This window comes from Bison bison, unplaced genomic scaffold (genome assembly GCF_000754665.1).
Source record: "Bison bison bison isolate TAMUID 2011002044 unplaced genomic scaffold, Bison_UMD1.0 scf7180017864132, whole genome shotgun sequence".
Classification (NCBI taxonomy): Eukaryota; Metazoa; Chordata; class Mammalia; order Artiodactyla; family Bovidae; genus Bison; species Bison bison.
Window position 1 is genome coordinate 861,547 of NW_011494704.1, and position 17,371 is coordinate 878,917.

The window sequence follows — 17,371 nt, forward strand, 5'->3', positions numbered from 1 at the left end:
GAAGTCTGCCACTGTTTCCACTGTTTCCCCATCTATTTGCCATGAAGTGGTGGGACCGGATGCCATGATCTTCGTTTTCTGAATGTTGAGCTTTAAGCCGACTTTTTCACTCTCCACTTTCACTTTCATCAAGAGGCTTTTGAGTTCCTCTTCACTTTCTGCCATAAGGGTGGTGTCATCTGCATATCTGAGGTTATTGATATTTCTCCCGGCAATCTTGATTCCAGCTTGTGTTTCTTCCAGTCCAGCGTTTCTACATAGAAGTTAAATAAGCAGGGTGACAATATACAGCCTTGATGTACTCCTTTTCCTATTTGGAACCAGTCTGTTGTTCCATGTCCAGTTCAAACTGTTGCTTCCTGACCTGCATATAAATTTCTCAAGAGGCAGATCAGGTGGTCTGGTATTCCCATCTCTTTCAGAATTTTCCACAGTTTATTGTGATCCATACAGTCAAAGGCTTTGGCATAGTCAATAAAGCAGAAGTAGATGTTTTTCTGGAATTCTCTTGCTTTTTCGATGATCCAGCGGATGTTGGCAATTTGATCTCTGGTTCCTCTGCCTTTTCTAAAACCAGCTTGAACATCTGGAAGTTCACGGTTCATGTATTGCTGAATCCTGGCCGGAGAATTCTGAGCATGTGAGATGAGTGCAATTGTGTGGACTCCACAGTTCAGAAGCACTCAATTCTTCAGCACTCAGCTTTCTTTATAATCCAACTCTCACATCCATACATGACTACTAGAAAAACCATAGCCTTGAATAGATGGACCTTTGTTGGCAAAGTAATATCTCTGCTTTTGAATATGCTGTCTAGGTTGGTCATAACTTTTCCTCCAAGGAGCAAGCATCGTTTAATTTCATGGCTACAGTCACCATCTGCAGTGATTTTGGAGTACAAAAGAAAATAAAGTCTGCCACTGTTTTCCCATGCCATGAAGTGATGGGACCAGATGCTGTGATCTTAGTTTTCTGAATCTGAACTTTTTCACTCTCTTCTTTCACTTTCATCAAGAGGCTCTGTAGTTCCTCTTCACTTTCTGCCATAAAGATGGTATCATCTGCATATTTGAGGTTATTAATATTTCTCCCGGCAATTTTGATTCCAGCTTGTGCTTCATCCAGCCTAGCATTTCTCATGATGTACTCTACATATAAGTTAAATAAGCAGGGTGACAATATACAGCCTTGATGTACTCCTTTTCCTATTTGGGACCAGTTGTTGTTCCATGTCCAATTCTAACTGGTGCTTCTTACCTGCATACAGGTTTCTCAGGAGGCACGTCAGGTGGTCTGGTATTCTCATCTCTTTCAGAATTTTCCACAGTTTATTGTGATCCACACAGTCAAAGGCTTTGGCATAGTCAATAAAGCAGAAGTAGATGTTTTTCTGGAACTCTCTTGCTTTTTCGATGATCCAGCGGATGTTGGCAATTTGATCTCTGGTTCCTCTGCCTTTTCTAAATCCAGCTTGAACATCTGGAACTTCATGGTTCACATATTGTTGAAGTCTGGCTTGGAGAATTTTGAGCATTACTTTACTAGTGTGTGAGATGAGTGCAGTTGTGCAGTAGTTTGAGCATTTTTCAGCATTGTCTTTCTTAGGGATTGGAATGAAAACTGACCTTTTCCAGTCCTGTGGCCACTGCTCAGTCTTCCACATTTGCTGGCATATTGAGTGCAGCACTTTCACAGCATCATTTTTTAGGATTTGAAATAGCTCCATTGGAATTCCATCACCTCCACTAGCTTTGTTTGTAGTGATGCTTCCTAAGGCCCACTTGACTTCACATTCCAGGATGTCTGGCTCTAGGTGAGTGATCACAGCATTGTGATTATCTGGGTCATGAAGATCTTTTTTGTACAGTTCTTCTGTGTATTCTTGCCACTTCTTAGTATCTTCTGCTTCTGTTAGGTCCATACCATTTCTGTCCTTTATTGAGCCCATCTTTGCATGAAATTTTCCCTTGGTATCTCTAATTTTCTTGAAGAGATCTCTAGTCTTTCCCGTTCTGTTGTTTTCCTCTATTTCTTTGCATTGATCGTTGAGGAAGGCTTTCTTATATCTCCTTGCTATTCTTTGGAACTCTGGATTCAAATGGGTATACCTTTCCTTTTCTCCTTTGCTTTTCGCTTCTCTTCTTTCACAGCTATTTGTAAGGTCTCCTCAGACAGCCATTTTTATTTTTTCCATTTATTTTCCTTGGGATGGTCTTGATCCCTATCTCCTGTAATTCATCAGGCACTCTGTCTACCAGATAGTCCCTTAAATCTATTTCTTACTTCCACTATATAATCGTTGGGGATTTGATTTAGGTCATACCTGAATGGTCTAGTGGTTTTCCTGTTTCAATTTAAGTCTGAATTTGGCAATAAAGAGTTCACGATCTGAGCCACAGTCAACTCCAAGTCTTGTTTTTGCTGACTGTATAGAGCTTCTCCATCTTTGGCTGCAAAGAATATAATCGATCTGATTTCATTGTTGACCATCTGGTGATGTCCATGTGTAGAGTCTTCTCTTGTGTTGTTGGAAGAGGTTGTTTACTATGACCAGTGCATTCTCTTTACAAAACTCTATTAGCCTTTGCCGTGCTTCATTCTGTATGCCAAGTCCAAATTTGCCTGTTATTCCAGGTATTTCTTGACTTCCTACTTTTGCATTCCAGTCGTCTATAATGAAAAGGACATCTTTTTTGAGTGTTAGTTCTAGAAGTTCTTGTAGGTCTTCATAGAACTGTTCAACTTCAGCTTCTTCAGCATTACTGGTCGGGGCGTAGACTTGGATTACTGTGTTACTGAATGGTTTGCCTTGGAAACAGAGATCATTCTGTCATTTTTGAGATTGCATCCAAGTACTGCATTTCGGACTGTTTTGTTGACTATGATGGCTACTCCAGTTCTTCTAAGGGATTCTTGCCCACAGAATATGATGGTCATATGAGCTAGATTCACCCATTCCAGTCCATTTTAGTTAGCTGATTCCTAAAATGTCAACGTTCACTCTTGCCATCTCCCGTTTGACCTGTTCCAATTTGCCTTGATTCATGGACCTAACATTCCAGGTTCCTATAATGTATTGCTTTTTACAGCATCAGACCTTGCTTCCATCACCAGTCACATCCACAACTGGGTGTTGTTTTTGCTTTGTCTCTGTCCTTCATTCTTTCTGAAGTTATTTCTCCACTGATCTCCAGTAGCATATTGGGCATACTGACCTGGGGAGTTCATCTTTCAGTGTCCTATCTTTTTGCCTTTTCATACTGTTCATGGAGTTCTCAAGGCAAGAATACTGAAGTGGTTTGCCATTCCTTTCTCTAGTGGACCACAATTTGTCAGAACACTCCACCATGACCCATCCATCTTGGGTGGCCCTGTATGGCATGGCTCATAGTTTCACTGAGTTAGAGAAGGCTGTGGTCCACGTGATTAGATTGGTTAGTTTTCTGTTATTGTGGTTTTCAGTCTGTCATCCCTTTGATTGAGAAGGATAAGAGCCTTATGGAAGCTGCCTGCTGGGAGAGACTGACTGAGGGGGAAACTGGGTCTTGTTCTGATGGGCCATGCTCAGTAAATCTTTAATCCAATTTTCTGTTGATGGGTGGAGCTGTGTTCCCTCCCTGCTATTTACTTGGGGCCAAACTATGGTAGTTACCGGTGTGCACCCCACTCCAGGACTCCTGCCTGGAAAATCCCATGGATGGAGGAGCCTGGAAGGCTGCAGTCCATGGGGTCGCTGAGGGTTGGACACAACTGAGCGACTTCACTTTCACTTTTCATTTTCATGCATTGGTGAAGGAAATGGCAACCCATTCCACTGTTCTTGCCTGGAGAATCCCAGGGATGGGGAGCCTGGTGGGAGGCCATCTATGGGGTCACACAGAGTCGGACACGACTGATGTGACTAGCAGCAGTAGCAGTAAACTATGGTGGAGGTAATAAAGATAATGGCAACCTCCTTCAAAAGATCCCATGCATGTACTGCTACAGTCAGTGCCCCCAACCTTGCAGCAGGCCACCGCTGACCCATGCCTCACCTGGAGACTCCTGGACCCTCATGTATGTATATATATATATGTATATAATTATCTACCATGGACACTCTGTCTACCTTTCCTATATTAAGTCTCCTAACTCTCTGAATTCTGGATGTTATCTAAACTAAATTTATTTCCTTCCATCTTCCCTTTATTCTTCATTTCCACTACTGCCCCACAGCCCAGTCTCAATACCTCTCTGTAGTTCTTTAAGACAACTAAAAAGATGTGCTAATATTTCTCTGAAGGATCTAACTAGATAATGACTCTGTCTTCCTTTAGCTTCCAGGATTTTGTTTTCACCTCTGTCATTTCACATTCCATTCCATCGTGTGTCATCACCATTTGTATACATGCTCAAAAATATGGGCTCTGTGCTTAAATGTATATTAAATTTTAGAAGGGATCTGTTAATTTTTATTACCAGCAAACTTTGCTAGTAAAGGATGAAACTGATCTGTATATTTCACTCAGTTAACTTGGCCTCTCTGTTTCTGACTAAACACAGTTAATCAAAAGAGTATGCAGAGTCATATGAAGTAAGGGCCATACACAGAATGACTGCCATCTAACAATAATACTAGAAAATCCTAAATAATTAACTATTTGAATATTTCCTTGTTCTCATTCTCTCTCTCTCCAACTGAAATTTCAGTTACATTCCCTGCTTTATTTTTGCTTAATTATCTTCCAGATGTTTACACTCTCTGCCCCTGTTCTATAGTCTCAGTGATGACTTTATTTTCAGATTCATTAACTTCTTGGTGATTAAAAAAAAAAAATCTCTTGTCCTGCTTCATAATCTTGATATTTTCTTACTTCTTGAAATATATGCCTGCTATTCATTTCATAGACTGAATGTGTCTTTCCGAAATCTACAATATATCGAGTTGGATTTTTCTGGTGACTTTCATTCATACTTTCTTGTATGTCTTTAGTCTCCTTGTGAAAATGTTCTTTCCTAGTTCATCTACTAGTATATCATTTTTGGAAGCTTTTGGTTTTGGACTGTCTCTTTGTTTTTATATATCCACTTGAAAAGACTTCTGGCTTTTTGTCTGCTCTACCATGCAACTGTGAGTCACCAGGTACAGCAGATGCTCTCATGGCAACTATGATTTTGGAAATTGTCTACTTCTCTGTATTCACACCTTTTTGCCATATGCTTTTCAAGATCTTCTTTACTTTCTCATTTTCTCAGACAAGTAATAGAAAAATATATTATTTTTAAAAATTTATTCCATATTTATTGCTATTATTTTGTGGAGGAGTTTTTCTGGACAACTAACCTATCATATTCTCAAAAATAAAAATCCTTAATCATATTTTAAATTATTTGCTTACCTCCAAACAGATGAAAGCCCTTCACAGATATATGCTATCATATGCATGTAGAAATCTATGACACCAAAGCCCTTACTTGACACATATAAGGCAGTGAAGGAATAAGGAAGAAATGAATGGTGCCAATCATAATTATATAGTACCAGGTCTTTGACAGCTACAAATAATTCAAGAAATATGACATTACTATTTTCCCAAGAGATTTGGAAGTCATATTGAGTTTCTCAATTTAACTCTGAAGGTGTCTAAAAGAAATTGCATAGTCCAGTGAAAATGTAAATTTTATCTGAGAAAATCGAATAGTCAAAATATTGCTAAAAATCTATAATTTTACATAACTAGGTATCTTTAAAATTTTATGACAACTGGCAGAGAGACTACAATTTGATATTAGACCATGATGTTTTAATTGCCTAGCTTTGACGTAATTGTTTGCACCCAAGTAAAAGAGAGTCTGGTGGGTATCTTTATCCCTATCTATCCTATATTTGGTAGAAATTTTCTGTCCTCTACACAAATGAAACCATATGATAGAGGAGGAAAACACAATTTATGCTAGAAACACTTACATTTTAGGGAAGATTTTGGAGTTGTATCTTAAAGGAAGATTTGAGGCATATTTTCAACTTTAATTGACTATGTATGGCCTGACCATAAAAAAACTTTGCCTGTATGGTTTTTATTTTTATATTTTTAGAGTTTATTTTTTATAATATTCACAATATTTGTAAAAGCAAGCATTCAAATATGGAAAGATTTTTATATGTTTTTTGAAACTTTTATATACTTTTACTTGGATGTTATAAACTTAAATAAATAAATAAAATGACCAAAAAAAAAAAAGAATAAAATTGAATTCAACTTAAAAAAATAAAATAAAATAAAATAATACATTGATGAAAACTCCTGGGAAAAGGGCAGACCTGTATCAGTGTGTGTGTGTGTGTGTGTGTGTGTGTGTGTGCACGCATTTGTGTGTTGTGTCTACCTGTGTGTTTATACTTGTTTGCGGTTCACATATTTTGTGGTTGAATTATTCAAAGTTTGTTCCCTCCCTTCGATGAAGACTTGCATTCCAGCTTCATTGCAGTGTGCAGTTCTTCTGTGTGGTTTGCTTTTTCTTGCATCTGAAAATAATTCGGGAGAAACAGAAAATTTGATTTGGCCTGAAAAATCTTTTCTCCATTTCTTTGTAAAATGTGACCAGTCCAGCTATTTCTATATAAGGATAAAGAGTCAAAGACAGGCTAACCCAGGAAAAATGTGAACCTAAAGATTTCCTCAAATCTGATATTTGGGCAAACCAATCTCAAAATATTCAAGACTTATTCCTTGGCTCTGAAAATTGCAACATCATAGGAGTAGTTTTTTCCCATTATTGGCAATTCTTCTGCCTGTCACACTTTGCCATTGAGGTTTTCTTCTCAGGATTCTTCTTGAGAAAGTTTGACTTTAAGTAAAATGAATACTACTCTCCCAAAGTCACAAGAGATGCAAGTCAAAGTGATTTTATATACAAGCATCAGTGCAAAATATTTAAGTCAGGAGGACTTCACTCCAAAATTAGACCAAACTATAAAACTATAGACCATCCAATTCAAGGAAATATCACCCAGGTATATTTATTAATACAGAATTTTTGAAACTGTAGTATGTGATTATTATAAAGTTCAGTGGGAAAGTAGGGTCTAAAATTACATGATGCTACATTAATACAGCTACAATTTTTTTAAAGCTAAGATAGAAAAATATATCAGGTAAAAACACACCATAAAACTGTAAAAGTCATTATCTTTTTGCTTGTAGAATATGGGAATTTTTAAAAAAGAGAAACCTTTGTTAATTTAAAAAATTTAATAGTTAGGGACTTCCCTGGCAGTCCAGAGGTTAAGACTGCACATTCCCAACACAAGGTACAAGGCTCAATCTCTGAGCAGGGAACAAAGATTCCTCATGCCACACAGCACAGCCAAAATAAATAAATAAAATAAAAATTTAATAGGGATTTTTCTGATTTCACTTCTGTATGATTGATTAATATACTTATTTTGAAGGGGCAAAGTGTCAAGACAGAATAAGTTTACAGGAACCTGAGTTCAGATTCTGTTCTTAACATCTACTAACAGGGGTTCCATACTGGAATCTTTCCAAAAGATACTATTTTCTTGAAACTTATCTCATTCCATACCTTATTCTGGTGATCTATAGAAAATCTACCTTTTCCTCTTCCTCTATGTAAGAAACTGGAAAGCTATTTAGAAATATATTTTATTGAGAAATGTCACAAGTTATGTGTTTTACTTTGCAGTGACATTTCAGATGAAAATGTTTGTCTTGCCTTGATGGCCCAAAAAAGACTGGGTCTGACAGAGAGTAAGGTGATTGCCCTGTCTGATGTGGAGAATAAGTGCCTGTATGTAGTACAGAACAATGAAAGCAAAGGTGGCTTATGAATCATCACTTTTATAGTTTTCTATCTGTTAGGTTTTCCCATTTAAAGACACATTTTTCTAAATATTGAATATTACTTTAAATGCCCATGCTGTGGTGGCGTTAATTCGTCATAACCAATGCCTCTTGTGGAATTATTTACCCAATAACTGAACAAATTTTCTTTCAACCTAATATTTTATATCTCCATATTTAGTCAATGTAATTCTAAAATAAAAGAAAATGATGAAATTGTCCAGAATTTTCAACTCTAGTGTACCCACTGGTTCTGATTTTCAACTATGGTAATCCAGTTTTTAAATAAGACTGTTAAAAATAAGAAGATATCATAAAAAAAAATAAAAAGTCCAGTCAAGAAAAAAATATGAACTGTAGAATGTGACTTTAATCCTTTAGAAGTTGCATATTTTTCTGTTCTTTGCTCTCTTTCAGCAGAAATATTTCCCTCTAACCAAAGGCTGATGCCTTCTGGTACCTTCAAGTAATACCTACAGTGAATATGATTTCTTAGAAGTTTTTTTTAAAAAAAAAGTTATAAAATAGTCTACAGGAGACCACAAACATTCCCCTGAAACATAGTGCAAATTCTACACAAGTCTCATGAACAGCCTACCTGTTTAGATGATCCAGTGGAGAGTTATGACCGTGGTTTGTCTGTGGAATTCTAGCCTGTGCCATTTAAGGCAGACCAATTACCTTAATTTTTTCAGAGGACATTTGTCTTTAGCACTCTGGTTGAATTTTTTCAAGGAGAAAGACATTTTTCAAGCAGTAAACATCCTTATGGATATTGGAGTTAATATGGAATTGGAATCATAGTCACCTATGGAAACCGGGGCATTTTTAGGTAAATACTGGTAAATACTCTGAAAGACTATTGGACATCACTCAATCTAGAGATTCAGATGGATTTTATTCAAAATGATTTTAGACTTTATATTTTAGTTGAGGGAGGCTAATTAATAAAATTTGGGGTGAAAAATATTATTGCTTTATGGAATCTTATTTAAGTTTTTTAACATTCTGTATTGTAAGTAACTTAAAAAAATTTTTTAATATTATTTTTTAAAGTTTATTTATTCATATATTATTTATTTTTGGCTGTGCTGGGTCTTCGTTGCTGCAGGGGCTTTTCTCTAGTTGTGGCAAGTGGGAGCTACTCTCTAGTTATAGAATGCAGGCTTCTCATTTTGGTGGCTTTTCTGTCTGTGGAGCATGCGCTCTGGAGCATGAGAGCTTCAGTAGTTGTGGCTCCCAGGCTCTAGAGCACAGGCTCAATAGTTGAAGCACGAGGGCTTAGTTGCTCCACCACAAGTGGGATCTTCCCCACCCATAGATCGAACCCATGTCCTCTGCATTGGCAGGCAGATTCTTCACCATTGGGCCACCAGGGAAGCCCGTGTATTGTAAGTTGCTTATTGACCCCATTTGGGTAATGGGCTCACCACTAGACCCATACACTTTGGGTGCTGTTACCAGGTGAATGGAAATGAAAGCTGAGAAGGCAAAAAAAAAAAAAAAATTGTACAGTCTTCTAAATGTATTTTGCCTTTTTTCTTAAGTCAAGCTTGTGCATTAAAAACAGTGGCCTTTTCTCACAAGTGAGGATTTATTTGAAATATTTAAATCTTCTTTTCCTCCCTTCCTTCTTTTCTTCCTTCCTTCCCTTTCTTCATTCTTTCCTTTTCTCCTTCCTTCATCTCTTCCTTCTATCCAGGCCACACTGAAATTTCAAAGCATGCTATTGAATATAGAGATACAGTTCAAGTGAACAACGGAGACTCAGACTCAAATCAAACAACAATTCATTTATGAGAGCTTTTTCAGTTTTGTGCATTCTACAAAGTGATTAAATATCTGTAAAGAATCAAGCTATCTTTTCTTATAACAAAGTAGTACTTGCTCTTTCAAAATTTAAAAACATAGTTTTTCAGTTTCAAGTATTTTCCCAAATGTATTTCTTAAAACTTTATACGTTGCTTCTCTAAAGACAATTATAGAGTTAGAAGATTTTTCTAACAATTATAGATTTTTAAAAGAAAAAAATCTTGAAAATGGTCTAGGACTTTTAGTTTGTATCTTGTGCTCAGAGTTACTTTTTTATTGAATAAAAACATATTTCCTGCTATTAAAATTGATCTAAATTTATATAATGACATTAATTATATGTATTTCTAAATGGTATCCTAGAGAACGCTAGAACTTTTACGTTGCTCAGATAAATAAGCTAGAGAACTTTTGTAACATGGCCCCGTACCTTTTCCAAAGGCTATTGTTATAGTCAGTGTTAGAAGTTTCATGAATAAAATCTTTTTTGTTTTTCATTTCCTTCTCAAACTTATTGCCTGAAAGGCCAGTTTATATTGTGCATTTCTTACATATTGGCTGAATTTGTTACATTGTCATTAGATCAGAAGGTGCTATATATACATAAGGCTGAGGTCCCCATGTATGATACATGTGTCACTGGCCTAGTAGAATCTTTCCAAAGAGAACAGGCTAAACTTGACTGCACTTAAGATAATTCACATCCTTTACATCCAAGCACATATGGAAAGAGCTCATTTTATACTTAAGTAATAAATAAAAAGGAGCTGATTTCAAACCATCTCTTTAAAATGAGAATGCATATACAGTGTCAGTCAAAATTGTCAGAGGAGATTTCCACTTATGCAAATATATTAGACATACTTTTCCTTATTCTTCTCACTATGAACAATTAAGAGTTCCGGTCACTATGAATAAAACAAAACATAAGAAGCCTCTGAAAGGGGAGTTGAGAACAGTTAGACTGACAAGGGACTGCAGGACCTAAGAAACAACACATTGATGAGTTCTCTGTGTTTCCACTTGTGCTTATTCACCCCAGACTTGGAGCCAAAGAAATGGCCAATTAAGAAACAAATGGATGCAAACTAAAAGTCATAACAGAGGCCTACTCTCTTTAGCTAAAGGACCAGGAATGGGCAGTCTAGCAAGACAAAGTTTTTATACAGAAGAGGCTCAACTTTAGCTACTTGTTGCTGCTGCTTAGCTGCTCAGTTATGCCCAACTCTTTTGCAACCCTATGGACTGTAGCAACACCAGGCTCCTCTGTCTCTGGGATTTTCTAGGCAAGAATACTGGAGTGGGTTGCCATTTCCTTCTCCAGGGGATCTTCTCAACCCAGGGATTGAAGCTGTATCTCCTGCTTGGCAGGCCAATTCTTTACCACTGGGCTACTTTAGCTAAATATAACAGGGGGAAAAAAAGTAACTTTGGTCTTACTTCCCACCCTTGGTAAAGGCTGACCGGGGAGTCTAGACTTCCACTGTCACCAGGATGTGAGGAGTGCCCTCTAACACTGAGGTGTTGTCAGAGGAAGTCTAGCGGAGCATCAGGACCTTCACCATTGCCCAGCGGTAATGAGACTCCCCCCTCCAATACCCCATGAGGGAGCAATAGGAAATACTCATGTCTCTACCAGCCAGGTGGTATAGGATGGGGCTAGTAGACACGCTGAATTCTCATCCATGTCTAGCAGTGATGAGGAGCTCCTCCTCTTTTCTGGAGCCAACAGAGGCTGAGAAGAAAACAAAAAAGACTTCTAGCAATAATGAAGTGATGTGTGCACTTCACCTGTCAAAGTAGCGTCAGAAGAAGGTAACTGAAGCAAATGAAATTACCAGGGACATTACATTATGTTAAAAGATCAATTCTCCAAGTGAAGTGAAGTGAAGTCACTTAGTCGTGTCCGAGTCTTTGCGACCCCATGGACTGTAGCTTACCAGTCCACGGAATTTTCCGGGCAAGAATACTGGAGTGGGTTGCCATTTCCTTCTCCAGGGGATCTTCCCGACCCAGGGATTGAACTCGTATTGCGGGCAGACGCTTTACCGTCTGAGCCACCAGGGAATTTTCCAAGAAGATATAGTAATTCTAAATGCATGTGTACCAAAGAACAGCGCAACAAAATATGTGAAACAAAAGCTGATAGAACTATTAATATGAAGAGAAATAAACAAGCCCACCATTATAGTTGAAGATTTCAATATCCTTCTCTCAGCAATTGATAAAACAACTAGATAGGAAATCAGCAAAGATATAAAAGAACTTAAAAACACCATTAACCCACAAGTTCAAATTGATGTTTACAGAATACTCCACCACCAGCAGCAGAATATGCACTTTTCTCAAGGAACCATAGGACATATACTGAGATAGACCACATCCTGGACAAGAAAACAGGCTACAGCAAATTTGAAATAGTGAAAATGATACACAGAGTGTGATCTCTTGCCACATTGGAGTCAAACTAGATACAAATAACAAAAAGATAACAGGAAAACCTCCAACCACTTGGAAACTAAGCAACACATTTGAAAACATGAGTCAAAGAGGAAGTCTCAAGGAAAATAAACAATACATTGAACTGAATGAAAATTAAAACACAACATAAAAGCTGTGGGACATAGCGAATACAGTTCTGAGGGGAAATTTTATTAACACTAAATGTTTATATTAGAAAGAAGCAAATATCTCAAATCAATAATCTACATATATAAATTGAATAACTTACACTAAATGGACCAGATTCTCAAAAAGCACAAGCTACCACAATTCACTCAATATTAACTATAGAATTAGAATAGTCCAAAATCTAGTAAGGAAATTGAATTCATAATTTTAAAACTAATTATACAGATATTGAAAGAACAATTCATTATACCCAATATTTTTCTGAAAATTGAATAGGAAAAAACATTTTCCATTTAGTTTTATAAGCTAATATTATCCTGATACCAAAGCAATACTAAGATAATTTAAAAAGTGAAGACTAATAACCTTTATGAATATAGATGCAAAAATTCTTAACAAAATATTGGCAAATAGAATGTAGCAATATATAAAAAAGAATTATAGATCACGACAAAACATGGTTTATTTCAGGGCTACAAGGCTAGTTCACTATTTGAAAATGAATAATGTAATCCACCATGTTAATAGGCTGAATGACCAAAAAAAAGTCACAGGACAATATCAGTTGAGGCAGAACATGCATTTGACAAAAATTCTATATTCATTCACGAAAATGAAAACATTCTGTATTCATTCAGAAAATGAAAAACAAAGGGGAGTCTCCTCAACTTTGTAAAGAGCATCTACAAAAGCAAAAAACGCTACAGCAAAGATACCCTTAGTGATAAAAAGACTAAATGCTTTCCACCTGAGATCAGGAACAAGTCAGGATGTCTGCTCTGACTGCTTTTATTCAAACAGTGCTTAGAAGTTCTACTCAATGCAATACAGCAAGAAAGGAAATAAAAACCATACATAACATAACACCCCCAAAAAGGTGAAGCACTTAGGTATAAGCCTAACAAAATATGTATAAGATCTATATGGGGGAAACTACAAAATTCTGATGAATGAATTTTTTTTTTTAAAGAACTAAATAAGTGGAGAGATAGTCCATGTGCACAGATAGGAAGACAATATTGCCAAGATTCCAGTTCTTCCCAAATTGGTCTATACATTCATTGCCACTCCAATCCAAATTTCAGCAAATTATTTTGTGATTCTAAAGAGAGGTAAAAGACATGAAAGAGCCAACACAGTATTGAAGGAGAATAATAAATCAGAGAACTGACACCACACAACGTCAAGATCTACCATAAGCCACAGTAATCAAGAGAGTGTGGTAATAGATGAATACAGGTATTCCTCAGAGATACTGAGGACTCAATTTTAGACTACCATAATAAAGTTAATATCACAATAAGCGGAATCACATGGCATCCGAAGACATTGGTGGGGAGAAATCTATAAAACTTCAAAAACAGTCTGCCAGAAACACCTAACCTGGTAGGGGCCTCAGATCTCCTCTTTCTGGACCCCTTCAACAGCTGCATTTGGGCTTCATTCACCCACCACTTAGTGTGGGTTGTCAGTATCTTCTTGTTGTTGTAAATATTTTCCAGATAGGTTGAAGCCTTCTATTGCCAGAAGGCTGATGCCCTCACAGTCGGAAAGACACTGTTAGAAAATGTGTTTCCCACTTGGGGTATATTTTCCACAATCTCCAGTGATCAAGACATTCATTTCATTGGGCAATTCATATAAGGCTTAGCAAACACCTTGCAAACTTCTTGGAATTATCAGTACACATACACACACACACACCCACACACACACACACACACTCCACACACACATATACACACACCCCACACACATACACATCCACACACACACACACACACACCCTCCCACACACACACTCCACACACATATACACACACTCCACACACATATACACACACCCCACACACATACACACACCCACACACATACACACACCCCACACACACACACACGGGCTTCCCAGGTGGTGCTAGTGGTAAAGAACCCGCTTGCCAATGCAGGAGATGTAAGAGATGCAAATTCAATCCGTGGGTCTGGAAGATCCCCCAGAGGAGGGCATGGCAACCCACTTTGGTATTCTTGCCTGGAGAATCCCATGGATAGCAAAGCAGCAAAGAGTCAGACACGACTGAAGCAACTCAATATGCTTATATTACATACATATACCCTATTGGTTCTGTTTCTCTGGAGAACCCTTGCTAATACAGTATGTTTAACTACAATATTACTTTTCTCATGGTGCTGTTAGTCAACTTTAAAATAGTTTGTCCATTGCAAATAAGTTAGCAGCAATCCTCATGCCTCATAGCCTCCATCTCAATCTATCTCTGACTCCATTAGCTCTCATTTTTAAGTTTTATCCAAAGGAAATGCTTTATTCTATAATCTTAAAAATAACACTTACTATAAACTGGGTGTATAGGTGATTGGGCAACTTGGTACAAGAAACTGATTGGTGAATACTTGAAACAATGTTGTTGCTGTGGACACAGGGAATTTTTATTGGCTTTGAGAATGTTGGTTTCCTCATTGTTATGATTTAATTGGTTGTGTCTGCTCAGTCACTCAGTTGTGTCTGACTCTCCAGCCCCATGAACAGTAATCCACAAGGTTCTTCTGCCTGTGGAATTTTCCAGGCACGAATACTGGAATGGGATGCCATTTCCTCCTCCAGAGGATCTAACCCAACCCAGGGTTAGAACCCACATCTCTTTTGTCTTCTGCATTGGCAGGCAGATTTTTACCACTAGTACCACCTGAAATGATGATAAATAGGAGCATAGAGGAGTTCATAGATGAGGCCACACGATGAACTTATGGTCATAAATCAAAGGTATACTAGCTGCCAACATCAACCATCATTCTAAACACAAAATTATGCTTCTTCTCATAAAATTCTAGAATTGGAAGAGATGTTATAGTTTATTTAATTCAGTCTATCATTTTAGAACTAAAGAAAGGAGTCAAATAGTTCAAATTATATACTTTATAAGACCCACCCACTCTTAAGATGAAAATGGTACAAGGATTAGGCACAAGCACATTGCTTAATAGCAAATGGGGAAAAAGTGAAAACAGTGACAGATTTTATTTTCTTGGGCTCCAAAATCACTGCGGACAATGACTGCAGCCAAGAAATTAAGACACTTGCTCTTTGGAAGAAAAGCTATGACAATAGACAGCGTATTAAAAAAGCAGAGATATCACTTTGCCAACAAAGATCCATATAGTCGAAGCTATACTTTTTCTGGTAGTCATATACGGATGTGAGAGTAGGACCGTTAAGAAGGCTTGTGTGTGCTAAGTCACTTCAGTCATGTCCGACTCTCTGCAATCCTAGGGACTGTAGGGTGCCAGGTTCCTCTGTCTATGGGATTCTCCAGGCAAGGATACTGGAGTGGGTTGTCATGCCCTCCTCCAGGGGATCTTCCCTACCTCAGGATCGAATGCATATCTCCTGTGGTTCCTGCACTGTAGACAGATTCTTTGCCACTGAGCCACCAGGGAACAAGGCTCAGCACTGAAGAATTGCAGCTTTTGAGTTGTGGTGCTGGAGGAGACTCTTGAGAGTCCCTTGGACTGCAAGGAGATCAAACCAATCAATCCTAAAGGAAATCAACCCTGAATATTCATTGGAAGTACTGATGCTGAAGCTGAAGCTCCAATATTTTGGCCGACTGATGCAAAGAGCTGACTCATTGGAAAAACCCTGATGCTGGGAAAGATTGAGGGCAGGAGGAGAAGAGGGAAACAGATGATGAGATGGTTGGATGGCATCATTGACACAATGGACATGAGTTTGAGTAAAGTCCAGGAGATAGTAAAGGACAAGGAAGCCTGGTGTGCCAAAGTCCACAGGGTCACAAAGGGTCAAACACAACTCAGTGACTGAACAACAGCAATACCAGAAGACTCAAGTAAGCAGCACAATCTGGTCCAGACTTCCATTTCATTCACCAGTTTCTTAACCAACATTTATTTATATTGTGTAGGGGATGCCTTAGGACAGCTGACAAAGGAGGCAAAGAGCAAAGTTGATTTATGAACTGTCATCCTAGTACTTGCACGTAAGCTAAAAATGGATCAGAACTTCAGAACAGTCTTATGGACTCTGTGGGAGAGGGAGAGGGTGTGAAGATTTGGGAGAATGGCATTTAAACATGTAAAATATCATGTATGAAACGAGATGCTAGTCCAGGTCGATGCATGATACTGGATGCTTGGGGCTAGAGCACTGGGACGACCCAGAGGGATGGTATGGGGAGGGAGGAGGAAGGAGGGTTCAGGATGGGGAACACATGTATACCTGTGGTGGATTCATTTTGATATTTGGCAAAACTAATACAATTATGTAAAGTTTAAAAAAAAAAAAAAAAAGAACTTCACTATGTATGGCCAAACCAATACAATATTGTAAAGTTAAAAAATAAAATAATAAAATAAAAATAGACTTTAAACAACTACTTAAAAAAAAGAAATTAGGGCAGAAATACATGCAAAAGAAACAAAAAAGACCATAGCAAAAATCAACAAAGCCAAAAGCTGGTTCTTTGAAAGGATAAATAAAATTGACAAACCATTAGCCAGACTCATCAAGAAACAAAGGGAGAAAAATCAAATCAATAAAATAAAAAATGAAAATGGAGAGATCACAACAGACAACACAGAAATACAAAGGATCATAAGAGACTACTATCAGCAATTATATGCCAATAAAATGGACAAATGGAAGAAATGGACAAATTCTTAGAAAAGTACAACTTTCCAAAACTGAACCAGGAAGAAATAGAAAATCTTAACAGACCCATCACAAGCATGGAAATTGAAACTGTAATCAAAAATCTTCCAACAAACAAAAGCCCAGGTCCAGACAGCTTCACAGCTGAATTCTACCAAAAATATAGAGAAGAGCTAACACTGATCCTACTCAAACTCTTCCAGAAAATTGCAGAGGAAGGTAAACTTCCAAACTCATTCTATGAGGCCACCATCACCCTAGTACCAAAACCTGACAAAGATGCCACAAAAAAAGAAAACTACAGGCCAATATCACTGATGAACATAGATGCAAAAATCCTTAACAAAATTCTAGCAATCAGAATCCAACAACACATTAAAAAGATCATACACCATGACCC